Here is a 25,163-nt window from a genome sequence, read left to right as displayed (position 1 = left end):
GGTGGTGGAGAATGAGAAGTGAGATCCTCCACAAGGCACACAGCCAGTGGGGCACCACACGGGGCATGGTCCCCTCTTGAGTGCAATGTCTGGAGAGCCTCTGGTGTGCAGAAGCAAACCTGAGGGAAGCCCTGGGAAAGGCTTCCAACTCCAGGGAGCCCCCAGTCTGAAGGGAGGCCCTGCTTGTCCTCAGGGAGCCCAGAGTCTGATGAGGGAGACTCCCCACAAGGAGTGGGCAAGGGAGGAAGGAGGCTGTGCTCTCTAGCTAACTTATACTAACATATAAAGACTCAGAAGTTCAAGGGCAAAGCTATGTGAGTGAGCCTGGAAGGTGCAAGGAGCACAGGAACCATCAGCAGGTAAAACTGGTCTAGACAGGAAAGGAAGGCTTCCTGGAGGAAGAGACTTTATGGGACAGAGAACATTTCTGGAGGCTCAGAAATGAGCAAGGAGGACAAGGTGAGTGGGAGGGCCCAGGACAGAGAAAAGGCCTCCCTAGGGCAGCAGAGCCTGGGAATGGGCACTGGACAGGGATCAGGATCCCAGGCTCCTTTTCAGGTGGCAGCGGCCAAGGCCCTGCCCCTCTCAGGCCACAGATGCCTCCTCAGCGCAATGTGGAGCTCGGCCACAGGACTCCGAGGGCACCTCCAACAGGATGCGTGTCAGGCCCTCCTGCTCAGCTCAGTGCTCTGCTGTGAAACAAAGGACCTGCATTTTCATTTTCACTGGACCCACAGATTATATTCCCAGTCTTGCCCCCCAGCCCAGAAGGTCTATTTTCTTCCCTGTGTCTTCTCCTCTGGAGAAGCCCTGGTGGGGAGGAGAGCAGGAGGGCGGTCTGAGGGGCTTGGCTTCCTGGCTCCTAAAGGCTACGTGCAGGGAGGAGGTGGGCCCTGCTGAGGCTCCTGGCACATGCAGGCCCCAGGCCTGACCCTTGGCAGCCGGCAGCAGCCCATTCAGCCCACAAATGGCCTCATCCCTCGGAGGGCCCAGCAGGATCATTTCACAACGTGTGTGCTCGATGGAGCCTGTTCTTGGAAAGCTGGGGACGGGACAGCTCAGTCCTGGGTGTGGGAAAGGCCTAGGCCCCTAGGGTCTGCGCTTGAACAATAAACAACCGAGGGCCCACTTGTGTAGGAGGGGGAGTGGGGACAGGGTTTAGCCAGTGCTCTGTGGCTGGGGGGAGACAAGGGTCCCTCCAAGAGCTTACCACACGGCCTTCCCCGCTCAAGGGGAATACTCCAATCAGAGGAGGGGCACGGGAGGAGGCTGGGATTCGAGGGTGTGAGGCAGAGGCATGCAGGGTGGCAGGGGAGGATGTCATAGCCCAGCAGGCTGAGAGGGCTCAGGGCAGGGCCCGTCACAGTGCCCGGTTCCCATGGACACGCCATATGGGTTTGGGAGGTGAGGATTCAGAATTACAGTCAGAGGCAGTAGGTGCCCCGTCCTTGCACAGCTGGCATCTGGCCACCTGAGCTGGGACAGAGAAGCAAGAGAAAAGCCCAGACCATAGGAGGGTTCAATTTGCAGGGTACAGACGATGTCCTGAGTCCACTAAGAAGTAGGGCACGGAGGCTTCCCTGGTGGCGCAGTGGTTAAGAATCCGCCTGCCAATGCAGGGGACACGGGTTCGAGCCGTGGTCCGGGAAGATCCCACACACCGCAGAGCAACTAAGCCCGTGCGCCACAACTACTGAGCCTGCGCTCTAGAGCCCACGAGCCACAACTACTGAAGCCCGCACGCCTAGAGCCCGTGCTCTGCAACAAGAGAAGCGACCGCAATGAGAAGCTCGTGCACCACAACAAAGAGTAGCCCCCGCCCGCCACAACCAGAGAAAGCCCGCGCGCAGCAACAAAGACCCAACACAGCCATAAATAAATAAATAAATTTATCTTAAAAAGAAAAGAAAGAAAAAAGAAATAGGGCACAGAAGCTGAGCAGGACGGGGTGGGGGGCAGGGGCAGGCATTTTCAGAGAAGGCTTCCTGGAGAGGGGACTTGAAACAAACCTCTTTATGACAAAGGAGAAAGAGTGAGGCTTTGCACGGAACAGGGCTGAGGGTGTCCTGATGGAGAGAACAGCCTCTACAAAGGCCTAGAAGTGCCTGGGAAATGAAGATTACCCCACCTCACCCCCTTTGGGTGAAAGAGGGGGAGGAGCTGTGCTGCTCCATGGGAAAAATCCCCAGATGACGGGTCAGGGCCAATCCGCCTTTGATGTGCCAGTTCAAATAACTGAGGCCTGGATGCTTCTAGTAGGCAGGGGCCAGGCCAGCCGTGTGGGGGGGCTGCTGGAGGAGGGGACTGGGCACTGTGACTGTCACAGCTCAATAAATGCCTTAATGAATGCACTGACTGAATGATTGATTGATTGATAGGGCGGTGCTTTTCTGAGAGACTGGCAAATGCGGCCTCTGGGCTCAGCCCCCGTCTGATGCCTCCATGGGGTTTATAAATACACCGCAGATTTCACCCATGGACTAGTGCCCCCTCCAGGCTGCCTCCTCGGCTCTCCTGGCTCCTCTGCCTCTACTCAAAGACCTTAGCCTCTAAAACAATACAAAATTATCAAAAAGGAGTTTCATGTACAGATAAAATTCAAGTACGTATAATAGCAACTGCAATAATAATTAACATTCAGTGATCATTTACTGCATGCCAGGCTCTGCGCCAGTTGCTTTATATGTCTAATCTCATAAATCTCAGAACAGCCCTTCTAAGTAAACACTACTAGACGCACAAAAATTGTGTGTTCAAGAGAAATGTTTTTAACTTTATTTTGGTTCTCTGACACACATTTTAACATCTCTGAAATCAGGATGCGCCTTGCAGTCAATAACAAGAAGTCACTGTGTCAGAGTTTAATTAGCAGTATTCTTTCTTCTTAATAGTACGTCATTTGTTTGTTTTGCTTTTGATGAAATATAGTTGACTACGTCCATGGCCTACATAACTGACCACCTGCACCTTTTAATCAATAGTGGATGAGAGACAGTTCTTGTTTCTCTGTTTCCAAGTCTGTTCCTGGGGGTGGAGGTTGTGTCTCAACCCATCAGCCTGGGGGCTGCCTGAGAACAGGCTGTCTTCTCTCCCCAGAGCTCCCAGCAGCCCCCAGCCCAGCACCCCCAGCTAGGGAGGCCCACTAGACACGAGGGGATGAGGGGGCACGGAGTACCCTGGACCTTCCAAACAAACCCTTTTTAGGGAGCACAGAAAGAAGAGTGCTGGGAAGCTGATCTCAGCAGATCCCCGGAGGAATGGAGGTCAAAGGGAAGGAACAGGATTGCCCCACACTTCTCCAGGAAGCTCTAGGCCATTGGAAACAGCGTAGGCCAGCACTAGGCCACCCAGACCAGGAGCCACTTGCAAACGCTGGGCCTGGCCTCCTCCAGCACTTGCTACGCTTACCTGCCAAAGTGTGTTCCCCTTGGCCTGCCCCTCTGCCCTCAGGCCGGGCCCAGGAGACAGGCAAGAGCAAGTGAGGGAGGAACCAGCCTCATCGGAGAGCCAAGGAAACTGAGACCCGAGGGCCCCCGACCTGGCTCTGCCCCAGCAGAGGTGCTGAGCTGGGTGCCCATGCCCACCCTCCAGGCTCCCCTCAGTGGGGGATCTCCGGGAGTCAAGGGGCGAGGGGAAGGGAGAAGTGTCTCTTGCCAGGGACTCTCCCACTTGGTCAGAACATTGCCACCACCTCCTCCTCCTTCCCTCTTTTCCCAGGACTCCTCCCCTCAGCGGCCCGTTCCTCTCCGTCCTCCACTTCCCGGAAGCGCCATCCTGGGATGCTGGTGGCCCCCAGAGGCCCACTGACCACTCAGTCAGGTGCCCAAGCCCCGCCTGGTTGGTGGGGGAGGGGGAAAGGGCTAGAGAAACCATTACTTGTTCCCTCCCCTCCAGACCTGGGGGCGGAGGCGTCTGAATCTGCAGCAGGGCTGGAGGATTAGGTCTTTAATGAGGACCAGGGACTTACGGGGTTAGGGAGGGGGCTTTCATCCTGGCCTGGGTCAGGGAGGGAGCCCAGTGTCCCGTGCTGGGCTTCCCAAGGCCCCTCTTTCAGCACCGCCTCCCTACTCCCCTGTCTTTGGAGGCTCACGGTTGGGTCCTGCTGGGGTGCATGTGGGAGGCCAAATAATGGCTGCCCCTCCTGTCCATGGCCCACCAGGACTCTGCAGTCAGAGCCTACCAGAGCCACACACGCTCAGAATCCCCACTCACAGCTGTGGGCCTTCAAGACAGAGCCCATGCCTCCTGCCTGTCTCCTACCACGCACCCCTGCAGGTGGATGTCAGAGGCTCCTTCCCTTCTCTCTGCGTATCCTGGCCGTGGGCCATGGACCCAGTAAATGACCTCTGGAAAAGGGGTGGGGGTGGGAGGTGCATAGACACCGAGACCCACTGTGACTACTGCCTGGGGTGACACTGAGCTGAGCCCCACGTGCAAGTGGAGGTGGTAAAAGGGGAGCAGGTGGGGGGTTAGGCCGGGGACTGAGCAGTCGGGTCCCAAGACTAAAGCTTGGGGAACTGGGGCTGGGATCCCTCGGACTGAGTGCATAGTGACCCCATTTCTCAGGGAGAAAATGGCCCCCGGGGATGGAGAGGGCAAGGCCTACTTACCGGGGCTGGACCCCAGGGAGAGAATCTCAAGGCCCTTAGGGATGCGAGGAGCCTCGGAGCTCAGTACACACCCCTGCTTTCTTTTTTTTTTTACAATTTGAAAATTCTTTATTTATTTTTTTATTTTTATTTTTTTTACATCTTTATTGGAGTATAATTGCTTTACAATGGTGTGTTAGTTTCTGCTTTATAACAAAGTGAATCAGTTATACATATGTTCCCATATCTCTTCCCTCTTGCATCTCCCTGCCTCCCACCCTCCCTATCCCACCCCTCTAGGTGGTCACAAAGCACCGAGCTGATCTCCCTGTGCTATGCGTCTGCTTCCCACTAGCTATCTATTTTACGTTTGGAAGTGTATATATGTCCATGACACTGAGCCGGGAGCCTCAGACCCAGAAAGGGCAAAGGGCTAGTCCAAGGTCCCACAGGGAGTTAGGAGTGAGTCTGGAATCAACCCAGTGCTCCCACCGACCAGCCTAGTGCAACCAACCCACACTAGTGCTGAGACCTAGAAAGGTATTAACTCACCTAATTCCTCTTATGAAGAAACTGAGACTCAGAGAAGCCAAGTAACTTGCTGAAAGTCACACGAGGAGTCTGGCTCTAAGGCTCGTAAATGTCTGGTCCACAGTGATCTCTCCAGATCGCTTCTTGGGCATGAGGCCTGAATCCTGAAGCTGAAGCAGAGTGTCTCTAGGGATGCAGGGGTGCAGGAACTGGGGGCTGACCCAGGAGGTGGGGGCTCTCTACTTGGCTGGGGCACAGAGCTCATCCCTACCCTTCTAGGACCATCCCAGTCCCCGCCTGGAGGACCCAGGGCAGGCAGGGAGACCAGGTGCCGCCATGCCCAGCCTGCTCACTGTGTCTTTAGTGCCAGCTCAGCCCTGCCCTCCCAGCACACCGTGAGGAGAGCTGCCCCTCAGTGGTCAGCTGAGCCTGGGCTCTGCTGGGCCCCCACCCTTCCACCCCATTCCAGACCACCCCACAGTGATGCCAGGAGACACTGGGTAGCAAGAAGAAGGGGGCCTCTGCAAACACGAACACTAACCCAGGCATGGCGCCAAGTGTTATACGGGACATATCTTTTCACCAGCATATTTCCAGCCCCTTAGCACGGTGCCTGGCTTTTGAAAACACTCCGTAACTGCTGCATGAATGACTGACAAACACAGAGATCAGTGAGGCGTGGACTTGCCCTCCAAGAGGTGACAAGCTGATGGAGGAATCAGTTATGTAGACTACTAATTATAACACGAGGCAAACAAAATACAGCAGGAACTCAGTGGAGGGAGAGGTTAATTCCAACTGCAGGACTGGAGGAGGCAGCATTTGAGCTATGTAATAATAACAATAATAGTGACGATGATGACGATGGCTTAGAGTTATTGGATTTGTTTGGCACACTTCTCAGTACTTTTTATGCATTAACTTATTTATTCTTCATACTACCACCAGATGTAGATACTATTAATATGCCCATTTTACAGATGGTGAAACCAAGGCTCAAAGTAAGTTGCAGTAAGTCACACAGCTATAATAAATGAGCAGAGCCATGATTTGAGCCCAATTTTCACTGAAAAGGATGTTTGGTTTTTACATTTGTCCATTTGACATTCATTCAACAATTATTTATTAACTACTGCTCTGTACCAGACAGTCAGAGGCTAACTGACCACAGAACTGACCTCTACGGGTGATCCAGCAGGACTATAAATAACCTTAACATAAAACAGGAAGTAATTTGGTTCAAAAAGATGTACAGACAGAGGATGGAGAAAGTACAAGGCAATGGTGACAGAAGCTTCATGGGGGAGGTGGCCTGTGAGCTGGACTTAGAAGGCTGGATAGAGTTTGGACACCTGGAGGTGGCAGGGGGTATTCTAGGCCAAGGGAACAGCTTAAGCAAAGGCACAGGGGCAGGAATGGGAGGGACCTATATAAGAAACAGTGAAAGGTGCAATTTGACCAGATAGGGAGGTTGCAAACGAGCACCCATGGGCCACATCCGGGCCTCAGATGTGTTCTGTCTGGCCCACCCGCACTGGCCTGCACAGTGTCCTTGAAAAAGGCGCAGTCCATCGCCAGAGCCAGAAGGTAAACAATGAGGTTGGGGGTGGAGGAAGGCGGGCTTTGTAGTCTTAAATTCCAGAAATGCAACAACCATTGAGAAGCGGAGTAGTACACCTCCCCCCTCAGTCCAGTCCACTTCCCTTGTCCCCAGTTACCTGTCTGGCCCCTGTAGGCATTTGAGTTTGAGGACCTGGATGAGAGCCCAGGGCACCGAAGAGAGCAACAGTGGATAACCATGGGAAGATACCTTGAGGTCTAGACACAAAGGGCTTTGAACACTGGGCTAAAGAATATGGGCTTTATGTTGGCAATAGCTGTGTAATTATAGCCCCTCCACCACCCGCAGCTGGGTGAGAAGGATATGCACGCGCACGGGCACACACACACACACACACACACACACACACACACACACACACACGGGGTCTGGGGACAGTCTAAATTGATGTCAACCGAACCTGGGAAGCCCCAAGAGAAATCTTTACACACATTGTCCTGGCCTCAGCCTCAGATTTCACAGCCCTCCTGTCCCCATGCCCAGCCCCGAAGTTGTCCCAGCTGTGCCCTCAGCAAGCTTCTCTCTTCTTTATGCAGAAGGGAGTCCCAGAGGTGTCTCCTGACCCCAGAAGCTCCCAACCCCCAGTGCGGAGTTTGCTGGCCAGACTGAGAATTCCGGACAGGATTTAAAACTGGAATTTCCCTCTGGGTGGGTGGGGCTGATCAGGTGAGCTGTGTTACAGGGCTGGGGGCTGAGTGGAAAAATTTGGCCTGTCCCAGCCCCTTCTCCCAGTGACTCAGGCCCTGGGTGGTGGTGAGTCTGGGGAGGGGATGAGACAGGAACCCATAGAAAAAAGTTCTCTTGTCTCTGGCTCTGCCACTGCCCAGTTCCCCCTCCCCCATTCCACACACACCCAGCCTCGCTGCTCACCACAGCCACTGGCTGTATCTGTGGGCACAGACACAGCCAGCTCATCCCAGGGCCTTCCCAGCCTGGTCAGGAGCAGGGTGACCAGCCCACCGGAACTTGGGCCTAGCCCACTTCCGGGCAGCCTTGGGGAGACAGGTGTCCCCATGGTGGATATGGAGGCAGGCTTGCCAGGTTTAGCAAATAAAAATACAGGACATTCATTGTCCCATGCAATATACTGAAAATTATTTGTTATATTTTCTCTCTTCTTTATGCAAAAGGGAGTCCTGGAGCCAAGCACTCTGAAATTCAAATTTAACTGGGAATCTTCCATTTTATCTGGTGACTTTCTGTGAGGGACAGGGGTGAGGATAGCGAATAGAATACCCAAGGCACCTCCACCGCTCAGGCCCACCGACGGTCCAAGATCTCCTCTGCCCCACCCCCCCTTACCATGTGCCCCTGCTAGACCCCTTGGTCCCCTGCTAGACCTCAGGGAGCCCCACTTTGGCCTCAAGGCCTCTCTCAGATCTCCTAAGTCCCCAAGCACCAGGCCTTTTCTCCCAGAGAGTCCCAGGACCTCAACCCTCATGCCAGACAGGGAGCCTGCAAGGATGTAGGGGGTAGTTTTCTGGACAGGACTGTGTCTGAGGACACCCCATCTCCACAGCATTTTCTTCAAGTTAGGAGGATTGGAGGGAGGAGGGGGTCTGCAGCTCCAGGGGACCTCAGACACCCTGCCTTCCTCCCTCTTCTGACTTTCTCCCCTTCACCCAGGGTCTGGTTGAAACCGGGTTTCTTGTCCCCTCTCTTCTTCTGGACCCCACACCCCTCCCAAAACACACTTGCCCATGAACCTGTAATAGTCCCCATCACTGTAGTATTCAAGCCCAGGCCAGGGGTCTTGTACAGAGAACGGGGCAGCAGGTGGGGATTGGATTCCACCAGCATCCCTGCCTGCGTGGAATAAGCACCTCCGATGTGTGGGCACTGCACTAGGCCCCAGGACAGCAGTGGCCGAGGGCCTCAAGCCACTGCCAGCCCACTGGGAGACAGAGGACACTCATCAGACAGTGAGGGAGGGGCAGAGAGAGGTAAGGACAGAGGACATGGCTGCCTTGAGAACATCAGGAAGACCTTTTAGGTTTCATAAGGCAGACACCCCTGGGCAGCCACTGCATCTAGGCTGTGGCTGTGGAGACTCCTCCTCCCACTCCTCCTCAGGTTTAAATCGGGCTTCTCTCTGCCCCCGCCGCTACGGGCTGACTGGCTCTGACAGTAAGCTCCCTGAGGGCAGGGCCACGTTGCCGTGTCAGATGTTCTCTGGAGATGGCGGTGTTTTGACTCAGGATTGGTTGACAGTTGTTTTTTTGGCAGCAGCTGCCTCAGGCCATGGGGTGAGGGATGCTGCAGATGCTGAAGGACTATCTTGTCCCAGAGACGCACCCTCTCTTTCCTGGAGATTCCCACACCCACCTGCGGTACAGAGAGGGTAGGGCAGGGACCCATTGTCCAGATGGAGAAGCCAAGTCCCAGTGACTCACCTAAAGTCACGCAGCCCATGGGAGGAGGGTGGAGCCGGGAGAAGAGCCCCGGGGGTCCCAGAGCATACCCCAGGACTCCCACCACCTCCCTCCCCGCCTCCACCCACGACTTCGGTGATGCTGGCCAAAAGGGAAGATACTGGCTGTTATCATAGTGAATCCCTCTCACTCCTTCATGCAGAGCCATCAGAAGTCAGAGGGGGAAGAGAAGCATTTCTCTCACCTTTGGGACCCCAGCACAGTCGGCCTAGGTCCTGAGCCTCAGAGGGGCTGGGGCAGGCCAGCGCCAAATTCTGGATCCCCAGATGCCTGGTTCAGAATTAGGCTGAGCCAGCCTTCGCCTACCCACTCCGTTGGGGATCCTGACTCCCGACCCCCAGGGGTCCTGCCCCCGGTCGTTGCCTCCATATCCATCCACACCCTCCCCACACCTTGGGCTTGCCTTGAATAATCACATCCTGGCAGAAATCAACCATCAGGCATCTGTCAGTCTCCAGGCTAGATAGCACAGTGGGCAGAGCTCTGACTGAGCTGTGAACCCAGCAGAGCCAATCTGGCCACCACCCAAACCAGACACTCCCCATACAATAGCCTCTGATCTCTTAGTTGGCAGAGATGTTATGTTGTTGAAAACAGAGACTGAGTAGATCTTACAAGTTCTCATCACAAGAAAAAACATTGTAACTATGCATGGTGAGGAATATTAATTACACTTATTGTGGTGATCATTTCACAATATAGACAAATATCAGATCATTATGTTGTATATATGACTAATATAATGTTATGTGTCAATTATACATCGATAAAAATAATTTTCTGTTTAAAAAAAAAGAAAGAAAAAAGAAGACAGAGGCTGAATCTGCTGGAAGGGCCCCCTTCCCCCACCCCACCCCACCCCGTCCACCTCCACTAACAAACCTCGGCACCTCAACAGGGAGAAACAAGGAGGGGAAGAGGAAGGACCCTGAGAGGCCCACAGTGTCGGAGCCAGAAGGGAGTCAGGAGACCCACCAGGCAGTCCCTCAATACACAGATAGGGAAACTGAGGCTGTGGGATAAAGGAAAGAAAAATGGGCTTCCAAAGCTCTGGGTTCTACTACTGACTGAGCCACTGTATGACCCTGGGCGAGTGTCTTCCCCACTCTGTGCTCTGGGATCCCCCCACCCCCACCTTGCTGTTCCAGGGTTCTGGTTAAAGCATCTTGCCCAAGGAACTCAGGTCCAACCACGGTCAGCCTCTTGTGGACTCCTCTCCTGACTAGCGCTCCAGCCCCTACCCCAGCCAGGTCCTAGAGACTTAGGGCAGATGGGGTGGAGGGAGGGGGGGAGGGGGGTATCACCCTAGGGAGGGGCAGCAGGGAAGGGAAACTAAGTGTGTCCCTGGCTTGCCCCAGCCTGTCCCCTGCATCCGGGGAAGGGTGAGAGTGACTGTCAGCTGGGGAAGGGGGGCAAGAGGGGCAGGCTGGGGAAGGGCAGGGAACCCCCGTCTGGACTTGTTGGGGCAGCCGGGTGCAGCTGTTTCCAGCTAATGAAAGGGCCCTGATTGATATGGCAGCAGGGACTGACTCTAACCCTAACATTGGAGCCCTTCCCATCCTCCCCAACCTGGGCACACCCAGGGGCCCTCTTTAAGGATAGGCAAAAGCCAGGGAGAAGAGAAGAGAGGGGCTCCTGCTGCCACTGGGGACAATACCCCAAGGACCAGGAGAGGGAAGCTTGTCTAATCTTCCTGCCCCAGCCCAGCAGGGAGGGGAGTCTAGGGCTGGGCCATGGGAGGTGGACCAAGCCAGAGCCCAGGAGGACAGGCGAGGGAAGAGGGGCAAGGGGTTTGCTCCCTCCTCTCCGCATCCTGGGGTGCATACACACATGTTTGAACATTCAAATATATACACACAGAAATAGATTTTATCTATCTAGCCCCCAGGGATGGCAGAGAGGAGAGCAGGGATTGTTGCTGAGCATTCATTTTACAAAGTGTATAGCCATCTACCTTTCGCCAGGCCCACATAATAATAGCTAACATTTATTGAGCATGTCCTGTGTATGGCTGGGCATCCTTCTAAGACCTCTAGGGGTATGAGCCCATTGACGCCTCACCACAGCCCTATGAGGTAGGTGCTATCATCACCCTTATTTTATAGATGAGGACATAGAAGCCCAGAGTGGTTAAGAACTTTCCAGTGGTCACACAGCGGTCACAGGCAGAGTCAAGATGTGAACTCAGTCTCCAGGGCTTGAGGCCTTAAACACTGTGCTACTGCCTGCAGGGAACTCATGGTGGGGTCAGGAAGACATGCCAAATTGTAAGCAATTTGTAAATAAATAATGACCTTATAAATGGGAAATAGAGATGTACAAGGTACAATGAGGGGCACTGTGGATGGGGGTAGGGGGGAAAGGGAGAACCATACAGTAAACTTTTGAATTGAAATTGAAGGGGTTTTTTCTACTTTAGTTGTTTTTTTTTTTAACTTTTTGTTTTTATGGTAAAATACACATAACATAAAATTTACCATTTTAATCATTTGAAGTGTACAATCTAGTGACAGTTTTTAGTTTTAATGAAGTTCAATTAATCTTTTCTTTTGTTCCCTGTGTTTTGGTGTCATTACTAAAGAAATCATTGCCAAATCCAAGGTCTTGAAGATTTTCCCCTATTTTCTTCTAAGAGTTTTAAAGTTTTAGCTGTTAAATTTAGATCACTAATCCATTTTGAAGCAATTTTTATATATAGTATAAGGTAAGGTAACATTATGAAATCTGCACATGGATCATTTTGGTTCTTCCATTCCAGCTGGATGTCTTTTCTTTTTCTTGCCTGGTTGCTCCAGCTAGAACTTCTGTTACTGTGTTGAATAGAAGTGACAAAAAGCAGGCATCCTTGTCTTGTTTCTGACTGTAGGGGAAAAGCTTTCTGTCTTTCACCATTAAAAATGAGGTTAGCTGTGGACTTTTCATGTATGGCCTCTGTCATGTTGAGGAAGTTCCCTTCTATGCCAGTTTTTTGAGAGATTTAATTATGAAATTTTTTGTATTTTGTCAAATGCTTTTTCCACATCAATTGTGATGATTTTCTATCTTTTTTTCCTTTGTTCTATTAATGTGCATTACATTGACTGATTTTCATATATTGAACCATCATTGAACCATCCCTCATATAGTAGACTATCCTTAGTCATGATGTATAATTCTTTCTAAACACTGCTGAATTTGGTTTGCTAGTATTTTGTTGAGGATTTTTGCATCTATGTGTATAAGGGATTTTGGCCTGTAATTTTCTTTCCTTGTAGTGTTTTTGTCTGGTTTTGGTATCAGGGTAATTCTCACCTCATAGAATGAGTTGGAAATGTTCCCTCCTCTTCAATGTTTTGGAAGATTTTGAGAAGGATTGGTGTTAATTCTTTACATGTTTGGTAGAATTCACCAGTGAAAGGTCCTTGACTTTTCTTTGCCCTGTTGAGAAAATTCCCTTCTGTAGGGGTTTCGTTACTGATTCAACCTTTTCCATTGTTATAGGTCTATTCAGAGCTTCCATTTCTGTTTCAGTCAGTTTTGGAATTCTGTGTGTTTCTAGGAATTGATTCATTTTATCTAAGCTATCCAATTTGTTGGCATATTATTGGTTGTAATATTCTCTTATAATCTATTTTATTTCTGTAAAATCAGTAGCCATGTACACACTTTCATTTCTGATTTTAGCAATTTGAGCATTTTCTCTTTTTTTCTTAGTCAGTCTAGTTAAAGATTGTGAATTTTGTTCATCTTTGCAAAGAATTTTTGGTTTTGTTTATTTTTCATGTTGTTTCTCTATTCTCTGTTTATCTCTACTCGCATTTATTTGCCTTCTTCTGTTAGCTTTGGGATTACTTTGCTCCTCTTTTTCTAGTTCTTTAAGGTGCACACTTAGGTTATTGATTAGAGATCTTTCCTTTTTTTAATGTAGGAATTTACAGCTATAAAATTCTCTCTGAGCACTGCTTTCTCTGCATCTCATAAGTTTTGGCATGTTGTGTTTTTATTTTCATTCATCTCTATGTATTTTCTAATTTTCCTTATGATTTCTTCTTTGACTCAATGGTTGTTTAAGAGTATATTGTTTGATTTCCACATTTTTGTGAATTTTTCGGTTTTCCTTCTGTTACTGATTTCTAGTTACATCTCACTGTGATCAGAAAAGACACTTTGTATGATTTCAATATTTTAAAATGTATTAAGACTTACTTTGTGGCTAAGATACAGTTGATCCTAGAGAATGTTTCCTGTGAACTTGAGAAGAATGTGTATTCTGTATATGTCTGTTATGTCTAATTGGTTCATAGTGTTGTTCAGTTACCCTATTTCTTTATTGATCTTCTGTCTAATTGTCCTATCCATTATTGGATGTGGTGTATTGAAGTGTCCAACTATTATTGTAGACTTGTCTATTTCTCCTTTCAGTCATGTCAATTTTTGCTTCATATATTTTGGGCCTCTGTTTTTAGGTATTTATAGATTTATAATTGTTATATCTTCTTGCTGAATTGAAACTTTCATTAATATATAATGGCCTTCTTTGTCTCTTTTTTTTTTTTTTTTTTTTTGCGGTACGCGGGCCTCTCACTGCTGTGGCCTCTCCCATTGTGGCACACAGGCTCCGGACGCGCAGGCTCAGCGGCCATGGCTCACGGGCCCAGCTGCTCTGCGGCATGTGGGATCCTCCCAGACCGGGGCACGAACCCGTCTCCCCTGCATCGGCAGGCGGACTCTCAACCACTGCGCCACCAGGGAAGCCCCTTTGTCTCTTTTAATATTTTTTGACTTACAGTCTATTTTGTATGACAATAATTTAACCGCTCCAGCTCTCTTTTGACTACTATTTGCATGGGATATCTTTTTCCATCCTTTTACTTTCAATCTCTTTATGCCATTATATCTAAAGTAAGCCTCTTGTAGACAGCAGATTGTGTGTTTTTTTAATCCAATCTTTGCCTTTTAATAGGAGAGTTTAATCCATTTACATTTACTGTGATTACTAATTAAAAATGATTTATTTCTGCCATTTAGCTGTTTTCTGTCTTATCTGTTTGTTTGTTTTTTCCCAATTCCTTCATTACTGCCTATTTTGGTATTTAGTTGACTTTTTGTAATGTATCATTTGACACCCTTCTTTTTTCCTTTTTTGTATATTTTTTATAATTTTCTTAATTATTATCTTGGGATTATAATTAACATCTTAAACTTATAAGAACCTAGTTTTAATAATACCACCTTAGTTTCAATATATAAACATTCTGCTCCTTTACATCTCCATCTCTCCCCCTTTATATTATCATCACAGAAGATATCTTTATACATCATGTGCCCATTAACATAGATTTAGGGCTTCCCTGGAGGTACAGTGGTTAAGAATCCACCTGCCAATGCAGGGGACATGGGTTCAAGCCCTGGTCCAGGAAGATCCCACATGCCATGGAGCAACTGAGCTCATGTGCCACAACTACTGAGCCTGTGCTCTAGAGCCCATGAGCCACAACTACTGAGCCTGCATGCTGCAACTACTGAAGTCCACATGCCTAGAACCTGTGCTCCACAATGAGAGAAGCCACCACAATGAGAAGCCCACGCACTGCAACAAAGAGTAGCCCCCACTCGCCACAACTAGAGAAACCCCGCGCACAGCAACGAAGATCCAACACAGCCAAAAATAAATAAATAAAATAAATTTTTTACAAAATTAAAATAAAATAAACAAACCCCCCCATAGATTTATAATTATTGTTTTATGCATTTGCTTTTTAAATCAAATAATGATCTTACAAGAGGGAAAGGTTTCAAAGAAAGAAGTACAAGGTATGATGAGCCCTCAAAGGATGGGCACTGTGTATGGGGACTGGAGGAAAAGTAAAGAACCAGCAGAGCCTTCCAGGACAGTACACATTTGAATTAAAACTGAGTTTTAAAGAATAATAAAAAAAAAAATTACTATGTAGAGCTGCTCACTCACAGGAAAAGATGTCCAAAATATTTCACTTAGTGCAAAAAGTTGGTTATCAAACAGCATGAATGATTTCATTTTTGTCAGTATGTGTGTATTTATACATATTTCAAGATATATGTGTACATATGCATAGAAAAAATTCATGATTATACTCATAGTACTTTAACAGTGGTTATCTCCAATTGTTGGAACTATGGGAAGAGGAAACATTTCCTTTTTTTTTTTTCTAGTGCATTCTATATTGTTTGAATTATTTATAATGAGCATGCATCACTTTTATAACCAGGAAAAGCAACAATGTCTTTTTTGTTCTGAAGGGTAAAAAGAATAAGTAGGCATTCATTGTGGAGACAACGTGGGGAAGGACCTGTTAGGCAGAAGGAACAGCAAAGAGGCATGAAAACCATGCTCTATTACAGGAACTGCCAGCCATAGGCATGGCTGTAGGGCATTGGAGATGGCTGGAAAAGAAGTATTTCCAGGGACCATATTACCAAGGCCCTTTCATTTAAAAAAAAAAAAAAGAGGGCTTCCCTGGTGGCGCAGTGGTTGAGGGTCCGCCTGCCGATGCAGGGGACATGGGTTCGTGCCCTGGTCCAGGAAGATCCCACACGCCACGGAGCGGCTGGGCCCATGAGCCATGGCCGCTGAGCCTGCACGTCCGGAGCCTGTGCTCCGCAACGGGAGAGGCCACAGCAGTGAGAGGCCCGCATACCGCAAAAAAAAAAAAAAGAGGACTTCCCAGGTGGCGCAGTGGTTAAGAATCCACCTGCCAATGCAGGGGATATGGTTTCGAGCCCTGGTCCAGGAAGATCCCACATGCCGCAGAGCAACTAAACCCGTGTGCCACAACTACTGAGCCCACGTGCTGCAACTACTGAAGCCCACGCGCCTGGAGCCTGAGCTCCGCAGCAAGAGAAGCCACTGCAATGAGAAGCCCACGCACCGCAACGAAGAGTAGCCCCCGCTCACTGCAACTAGGGAAAGCCTGTGCACAGCAATGAAGACCCAACGCAGCCAAAGATAAATAAATAAATAAAATATATATTTTTTCAAAAAGAGTATGGAATTAGTTCTTGGCATGAGGGCAGGAGATAACAGGTTTTGATTTACATGTTAAGCAAATTAGTGAATGGGGATGGGGAAGAACCCAGAGGCTGGAAGGCCAGTGTGAAAGCTGTTGCACTAATTAAGGGAAAAGAAGATGGGACTGGAGGTGAGTCACGGCTTAGAGGGTAGAGAATAAAAATGGAAATACAAGGTAAGAGGAGGCCAAATCAGACAACAATTACCCATGAATGGGAAGTGGATTAGTCTGTCTCACCAGACCCCCCAGTGCTGTAGCCTAGCCTGGCATACTAATGGCAGGAGGCCAGGTCTAGAGGTGATCATGAAGGAGGGGGAGGAAAATTCCCATTAAAAGAATCCTGTAGCCCCTTTACAGCTGGCAAAGTCCTCTGACTTCCATCTCTTAGCACATCAGAATGTTGTTCCCATTCCACAGATGAAGCAACGGAGGCCTGGAGAGGTGATGCAGCCAGAGCAAGACCCAGAGAACATCATTTATTAGCCACATGGGCGGGAGCACAGCTATCCCCAGCAGAGCCTGAGCAATGACTGTGTGTTCACTTTCTAGTTGTGTGACGTTCACATTCACATAACCTCTCTGTGCCTCAGTCTCCTGCTCTATGAAATAGGGGAAATAGTACACTACCTCATATGGTTGCTGAAAGAATTCAATTACTTAGAGCTTAGAGCCTGGCACATAGTCAGTGCTCAGTAAATATGTGCTCTGATTATTTTTTATAATTATTATTAGTATCTACATAGTATCCCAGGCAGATCACCTGAAAAGAATGAATGGGTGGGAGCCAGGCTCCTAGCATTCACCAGACCCCTTCCTTACTTCTCAGACCCTGACTCCTATGAAAAAGACCCAGGGGTTGGAATCTGCATCTGTGGTCTGGTCCACTAGGGCTCTGGGGCTCTCTGCAGCACCAACCCTTTCTGTTCATTCCCATGCTCCTTGGTACTAACGTTCATTCATTCATTTAGCAAATGTACCAAACTCTGGGCCTGTACTGGAGGCTGGGGCTACAAAGAAAATTATGGCCTGGGCCTGCCTTCAGGGAGTTCACTGTGTAGTCAGCTCAGCTTACCCACTCACTCACTCACCCACTCACTCATTTATTTATCATTTACTAGGAGCCTCCTCTGGGCCACACACATACACTCTGTTTATATCTCCTCCTGCCTTTGGACATTAAGCAATTATCCCAGGAGTCATTTCCCAGGGATTGTTTTGTTTCCAGTCTTTTTCTTATACTTTTCCCCCTGTGTACCCAGTCTGTGCCCACAAACAAAATCACACAGAAAACCAAAACAGAGATCCAGGAAGAATACATTCTTCCCCCACATTTCCTGTGGCTGAAGATCTTCCACTAGTTCTTGGAGTCTGGAGGGGACAGCAGCAACAACTGAATCTTCTGGATTTTCTTCCTTTCATTCATTCATTCATTTATTCATTTAACAAACCGCTTACTGAGCACTGTGTCTGGGCCAAGCCCCGTACTGGGCAGAGCAGGGAAAACAGAAATGAACAACCACAGAGCACACCCTCAAGGTGTCTCCACTGAGGTGGGTTAGTGGCTCCTTCTTTCCAGGAATATTTATTGAGCATCTTCCATGCGTCAGGCACCAGTCAAGGCTTTGGGATTGTGAATAAGAAAGATGAAATCCCTGCCCTCATGGAGCTTACCTTCTAGACAGAAAGACAGACAATGGGCAAACCAATGCATACATAGATGGGCAACTATCCATGATCAAGGCTCTAAAGAAAATAAAACAGATTGATATGGTAGTGACTGAGGTTGGACAGTGCAATCTATTCGAATCTCAGCAGGGCCTTCTCTGAGATAGCAATTACACCTACCTCTGCTGTGAGGAGGAAATGAGTTAACACATGTGAAGCCTAGCACATAGTAAGCACTATAAGTTATCTTTTTTAAAAAAAATAAATGCACAAACAGATCATCAAAACACCAGGCAGTCAGTGTAGGATAAAGTGATATAGACGTGAGGCATTCTGAGAGCACTGGGGAGGAGCTCCAGGGGGCCAGGCGTGGCCCAAACAGGGATGGAGGTGAAGACGCTGAACACAGATGCTCCTCTTCCCCACCCCACCCACAGCCCTGCAGCCCACTGGCCACCCCCAAGGATGTTGCTTCTCTAAGGGACTGGAGCGGGTGGGGTGGGGCAGAAGAAACACACATGCCTCACCTCCCTCTAGGACAAGAGAGGAGGGAGGGTTCACAGGTGTCCACTGAGGCCCTCGCCAGGCCCAGGGCAAGTGGGAGAGTGCCTGCTTTCACGGCCATCCCCTTCCAGGGCCCCTGGCTCTCCAAAGTGCCCATTGCCCCATTTGGTGATGGAGATGCAGGGTGTGAGGGTCCCCAGATGCTCAATCCATGTGAGATTGAATGAAAGAGCAACTTCCATTCCTGGAGTCCCTCCCTAGATCCTAGGATCCCTTCCAACAGCTCTGTGGTAGAAGTATCACTGCCCCCATCTTTCAGATGAGCACACAGAGGCTAAGGGAGAATACAGATCATTCTCGGTCACTCAGTTCAGAAATGGCAGAGGAATTTAAAATCTGGCCTGGCCACAAAGCGGCTGTTCTTTTTATCCTCCCCCACTCTGTTTCCCCTCAACAGCAGCAGGGAGTGTGCAGGAAAGACCATGGGGGTGGGTGGGGAGGGCTGGGAGACTCAGGAGGGTGGAGGGAGTGAGGCAGATGTTGCTGTGCAGAATGACCTGAAGCTGAAGCGAGGGCTCCAGGACTGGGGGGTCGTGGGGGGTTTACAACCAGGAAGAGATGGAACCACAGGGAGAAAGCCCACCCGCCCCACCCCCAGCACAATAGGCATTCCGGCAAACAGGATGAGGATGGAGCAAGGCCCTCCGCTCCGCACCAACACCCCCTTGAGCATCAGCTGACCAGGCAGCCCCATTTCAAGCCTCGTGCCCACAGGGACCAGGATGTGGGCACCCAGGGACAGACAAGCCCTGACGTAGACAAGTCTGCGACTCCCCATGCGCGGCCTCCGCAGCCAAAAGCCAAATACTCCTTGTGGTTTGGGTCCCAGCCAAGCGCCCACACCCCAGCTCACGGGACCACAACTTCCCTGTTGCATCAGGTTACCAAGCGCGTGCACACAGCCCAGAGCTGGTTACACAACTGTGGTGCGCGCATACGGCACCCACACACCCCGGGTGGCCGGGGTCCACAGCGGAAACCGCAGCCTTGCACGGAGGGCACAGGGCCCTCTACAAGCTCCTGGCGTGGAGAGCCAGGCGAGCAGTGGGGAGGACGCCTGGCCAGGAGCCAGGATTCTGCGGGCTCCGCCACCAGCTCATTGTGAAACCCCAGTAAGTCATGTCCCCAGAGCCTGTTTCCCCACCTATAAAGGAAGATCTCCTTCTACCTTCATGATCCAGATACCCCTTTCCCTCCATGCCACTCAGCACCCTCTGAACCACCACCAACATCCTCCTTTCCCCTAGGAAAGTCTACGAGAAAGGGAGGCGGGAATTATGCAGCGTGGAGACAGAGGGTTGGATGAGATGACCTCTAAAAGGGCCCTTCTCGGATGGGGCTTCTCCCCCAACAGAAGTGGGTGTGCCTTAGGCGGAATGCCATGGTCACCTCCTCCCTAGAAGAGGCAGGGCTGTGGCCAGAGCTTTTTGAGGTGGCTCTAAGGAGCAGGAGATAGGGGAGGTAACTTTCTTCTCTGCACTTGTTTTTTTCCATTGCTCTACAACAAACATGTGTTACATATTACTTTGCAATAGAAGGCGGGGATGAGCTTGACACATTAACCTTCCCTGGGGGCATTTGCCCTCGCCCAGGATGATGCCTTAAGCCAGTGTTTCCTTAAGCGCCTTGTGGTGAAAGGAATCAGCATAGGAAACCTGGGCTAAACAAAGTCTGACAGGTTTTCTTGCTCGAAGGACTGCTCTGAGCCTCCAGCGTCTCTGGGCCGAGACCTTCTGTGAGGAAGAGTGAGACGACGAAACACATTTGTTCTCAGGGCTCTTTATAGGGAAGCACCTCGAGAGACACTTTCTAGGTACTGTGGGAACTCAGGGTCCAGTGAGGCGGAGAGCCAGGCACACACCCAACCATGAAGGGCCGCCATGGGAGAAGAGATGGCATGCCTCGGAGGGCAGCAAGGGCAGACGCCCTAGGCGGCCTCCTGGGACTGCATGAGTCAAACGCCAACCCCTTTGCCCAGAGCTGGCCAGAGCTCCGCATCCCGGTGAAGGCAGGTGGTAATGTGAGAGGGACCTTGGGTGGCCCGGCCACCTGCCTGAGGTTACTTAGATCTGCAGTGACCCCTGCTGGCTCTGCCCAAAATCACCCCTCGCCTTGTCCTCACCTTCCTGGTCTACCTCACCCTCCTCACCCACCTTCTCCTCCTCAACCCCTGACCCTCCAGCATCTTCCCCAATGCCTCCACGCAGCCCTATGGGGATCCACCCCTGACCACACCCTGCCACCAGGACCCCACTCATTTCCCCATCGCTGGGCCTGGAATCTGGCTGGGCTGTGACAGAGCCCATTGGTGAATTCTGGGGCCTGAACTGGGGAGATTCTGATGGCACGAGGAAGGGGGCTCCAAAGATGGCCTGCCCCCCTCTCAAGGGCATGGGACACCCACAAGACCCCTCTAATAATAGCAGACATTCGCTGAGCACTATCTCCCAGGAACACAGCTAAACTTTTATATAGGTTATTCCACCTGATTCCCATAAGAATCCTAAGAAGTAGGCACTATTTCTACCTCTGTTATTAATCCAGTTTTCAGAAATGAAACTGAGACTCAGAAGTAAAAAAGTTAGGAAATGGCAAAGCTTGGATTCAAATCCAGCTCTCTGACTTCACAGCCCATCCACTTACCCACTAAGCTATTTCATTATTCTTGCATCTGCCCACCACCAGGGCCACCTTCATGTTCGATGCCTGCCCAGTACCCACTGCTTTGGGGAAATGTGCCTCCATGGGCCTTGCCCCCTGCCCTCCAGGGATGGCCCAGGGATCCAAATCTGGCCAGCTCTTGTACCCTTCCTCCTGGTAAACTGGGTTGCAGATTTGATTTCCATGCCCAGGACCCACTCCCTCTTCTGATCATTGCGTCTCGATTTCTTTGGGGCAATACCCAGACCCTCCACAGAAATGGCTTGCATGGAGATGACTCACCCCACCCCCATCTCCAGGGGGAGACATGTGATTCAGGTCTGGCCACTCAAGCACCAAAACGTCCTGATTGGTTCAGGAAGTTACATATGACCGAAACCAGGCCAACAGAGCCAATGCCAGGATTTTACTAAAGCCAGAGGGAAGGAGAATAGTTTTCTGCTCTGGAGTTGCTAACTGGATGTGTGTCTGTCAGAAGCTGCCTGAGAAGGAAGCTGACACAGGGGAGCAGAGGCCAGTCCTGATGACTTTACGCATGCTGTGCCAAAGACAGGTCCATCCCTGGACTTTTCAGTGACCATAAGCCAATAAGTTACTTCTTTGTTGTTCTTGTCTTAAGCAAGTATAAGCTAGGTTCCTTCCTTCAAAACAAAGATCTATCAGAGCCTCCCCACCCCCATTGTTAATCATTGTTAACAGCTGTGTCTCCTTCTTGCCTGTTCCTCCTATGCTTACTTAGACATACTGGACATTTTTTAAATAAAAATTGACACCACTGGCTACTCCTTCCTTCAAAATATACCCTTTTGCTTATTTTTGTGAAAACTTCACTCCCCTAGTTTTCCTCTGGCCCTTTCAAAGTCCCTTCCGGCTCTTCTTCCTTTGCAGGTACCTCTTCACTTGCAAGTAACAGAAACCAACTCTGGCATTTGTTAAGCCCCCCAAAAATAGCATTTATTGGGAAAATATTGAGGAAGTAGCTCAGGGAATGGACTAGGAGGCTGGAGTACCTAGCTTGGAAATGAGATATAAATTACTTGGCTGAATTCCAAAGGCCTCTTCCACGCTGGTGTCAGGACTCTCAAGATACTCAGTCCCAAGGAAGAGTCTGGCCCAGCTGAGCCCAGTTCACATGGCCAGCCCTGGGCCATCCCATGCAGGTGAGAGGGAGGGGCTGATGGAACAGGTCTCTAGGGATCCTTCTAAACGCTAGAGCAGGTGAGCAGATCATCTGATTTATCGCCCCACGAGATGGCAGAAAGACAACACTCCAAAGGGGAAACAAGGACCAGGAGGCCACACAATGAGGGTGAACATCTTCCCAGGGTTCTCAGTGCTGTGCCTTTAGTGTTTTCTCTTCTCACTTTTTACTACTCCCACTCACATGCCTACAATTCCCAACATAAACCTCCAGCCCAGACCTGTCTCCTGAGTCCATATCCGTATCTCCGTGAGCCTCGCTACATAGATGGCTCATAGGCCCTTCAACTCAATTAGTCCAACACTGAACTTGTGCTGATCACCAAACCTGCTCCTTCTTCAGGGTCCCTTAGCTCAAAAAATGCAACCACCAGTCACTCAGCTGATCAGACTGAAAACTGGGAGTCATTGAGTCATTCTCAGTGTCCTGCCTGCCTGAGGGCCTCCACACATGCCAGTCCCTCTCCGGCACTCTCTCCAGTCTTCGCCACCCCGCCTCTCCCCCAGCTAAGTCCTTGTGTCATAGACTTCTATCCATCTCCTCTTCTTCTTTAGTAGTAGAAAGTGCTGATCTGTAGCTCAACCCATGGCAGTCTAGAAGAAAGACAAATTCCTCAGCCCAGCCAAATTAGCCTTAACGGGTCTCAGAATTCCAGCTCAGCAAACAGGTTATTATCTTGCTGGGCGTCTCCTCCAGCAAGGAGGAAGATGGTACTCGCCATCCTCTTCCCACTCAGGCATTGGCTCAGGCAGCCACAAGAAGAAAGGGGTCCCAGGGCCAGATGTGCCCCTCACGGGGCCTGCTATCTCCAACTCCTGCAGCTTGCTCTGGTGCCCCAGATTTCCTCTGACCTCCAAACCCTAGAGAATCCCTCTCTCCACCTCTGTCCTCTACCTTTGGTGATCCCCCAAAAGCATGAGGATGTGCCTAAGAGATGAAGTATGGAGGGTAAGAGATGGGGGACTCGTTTGGCCTAAACCTCACTAGGCTGTGACCTCCTTAGGGCAGGGATCAAGCTCTTTCCGTCCCTGTCTTCCTATACCTGGCATGGTGCCTGGCACAGAGTGGGCACTTAGTAAATGTCTACTGGATAAATAGAAAGGCTGTCTAGGGGGTGGTTTGCTGGGGTGAGGAGGATAATTTGAGATGCTGCCCACTGGGTGCTCTGAGGACCAGAGGAGAAAATGAGATGGGAAGGTGGTGAGAGCCAATGGTCTGCCCCAACTCCTGCACTGCCTTTGATGGGGGAGGCGACACAGCTGGGGGAGGCCAGGGGGAATCCAGAGCTGGTGGGAACCGGATTCCAGCAGACCCTCCTCTCGCCCCTACTCCCACACCCAGACGGGGTCTGTGTGTGAGCAAGCACCTTTGGCTATTGTCTCTGATCTGTGACACCCCTGCTCCTCTTGATAGAGCAGAATCAAAGAGGTATTGCCACAGGGCCACACAAGAGCTGTCCAGACACACAGCGGTCTTCCAGGCCATTGTCTTCCCCGCACCCCCAGCCACTCCCAGGAGCCAGGCTGATCCCAGGGAGACCCGAGAAACAGGAGTAGTTCCAAACGGGTAGCTCGACTACAAATGTCACCTGGAAAAGCCTTCGGGGTGCAGCCGGTTCAGTCTGATGCCTGCAAAGGGCAGATGAGGAAACAAAGGCCAAAGCGCAAGGGTTTGCCCCCAGCCACAGAGGATGCTATCTGTAAAATACGGATAGCAGTGATTGTACTAATCTTACAGTGATATTGAGGGAACTCAATCAGTTGACACATATAAAGTGCCTGGAAGGGGCCTGATATGTAGTAAGTGCTCAATAAACACCGGCTGTCACTACTGAATCAACATCAAAAGGTCTCCGTGTACTGCCAAAGTTTTTCCTAACCCGGCAAAAGGCCTTCCCCTGAGGAGTGATTTGCAGGGGGCAAGTGGGAGGCAGCTCCGTCACACCCATTTCCCAGGGTGTGGGAAGAGCCTGGGCCCTTCCCCGAGCTCTCACTGACCTCACCCTCCAATCCCCGGCCTCTGGGATTCAGTGGCCCCTCAGCCTCTCCAGTCGCCAGCCTGTCTGGCGGGCTCTCACGCCTGATGCAGAGATAAACACATCCCGCGATAGTATTGTTTCCCACTTCCAGAAGCTCTCAAGTGCAATCCTAGAGGGTGGGATTAGCCAGGCATTTGAGCTGTTTAGGGGTTTGGAAGGATCGAGAGAGGCTGTTCCCAGAACTGGCCAGTCCCATCCTTGAGGCAGTTGGGGTGGCTGGGCCTGCAGGCAAGGGGTAAGGGGAGCAGCTGTGACCTGAGCTTCTGGAACAGTCTGCTGTCCTCCCCTACCACCATACACACTCACTTGGCCTCATGTGGCAGGAGGGGCTGCCCAGCTGAGTGGAAAAATGGGATAACTCTCTCCGATAGTCAATTCTCTCCCTGCCCCCAGAACAGAGCCTTACGGTCCCTGTATTCCCTCAAGTGGCTGAACCAGGTGACTAGCCAGGTGTCTCCTGGGAAAGAGAAACTCTGAGCCCATGGCAGAGAGTGCCCACAGCACCCAGAGCCAGTGAGGGGCAGGCAGAGGCACGAGGAGTCTGGAGGAATGGAGTGTCAAGGCTGTTTACATCATCATCTCTGGTAGGGTCAGCCCAGGGAGAGAGGCCTTCCTCTCCCAACCAGGGCGGGCCCTCCTTCCCTCCCCACCCCCCAGTACTCTGGGTACCGCTACTCGCATGACCTCACTGCTACGGCCAGGCCAGGCATGTGGCCAGGAGCCAGGCACCCGCCAAAATTCACATCCCCTAGAGACTAGCACGAGCCAGGCAGGGCCAGGACATGTCGCTCAGATAACCTCCACCTGCCCGAACACATGCCTGCAAAGACAGC

The sequence above is a fragment of the Lagenorhynchus albirostris genome, chromosome 10 (assembly GCF_949774975.1).
Source record: "Lagenorhynchus albirostris chromosome 10, mLagAlb1.1, whole genome shotgun sequence".
Lineage (NCBI taxonomy): Eukaryota > Metazoa > Chordata > Mammalia > Artiodactyla > Delphinidae > Lagenorhynchus > Lagenorhynchus albirostris.
This window is presented reverse-complemented; position numbering follows the sequence as displayed.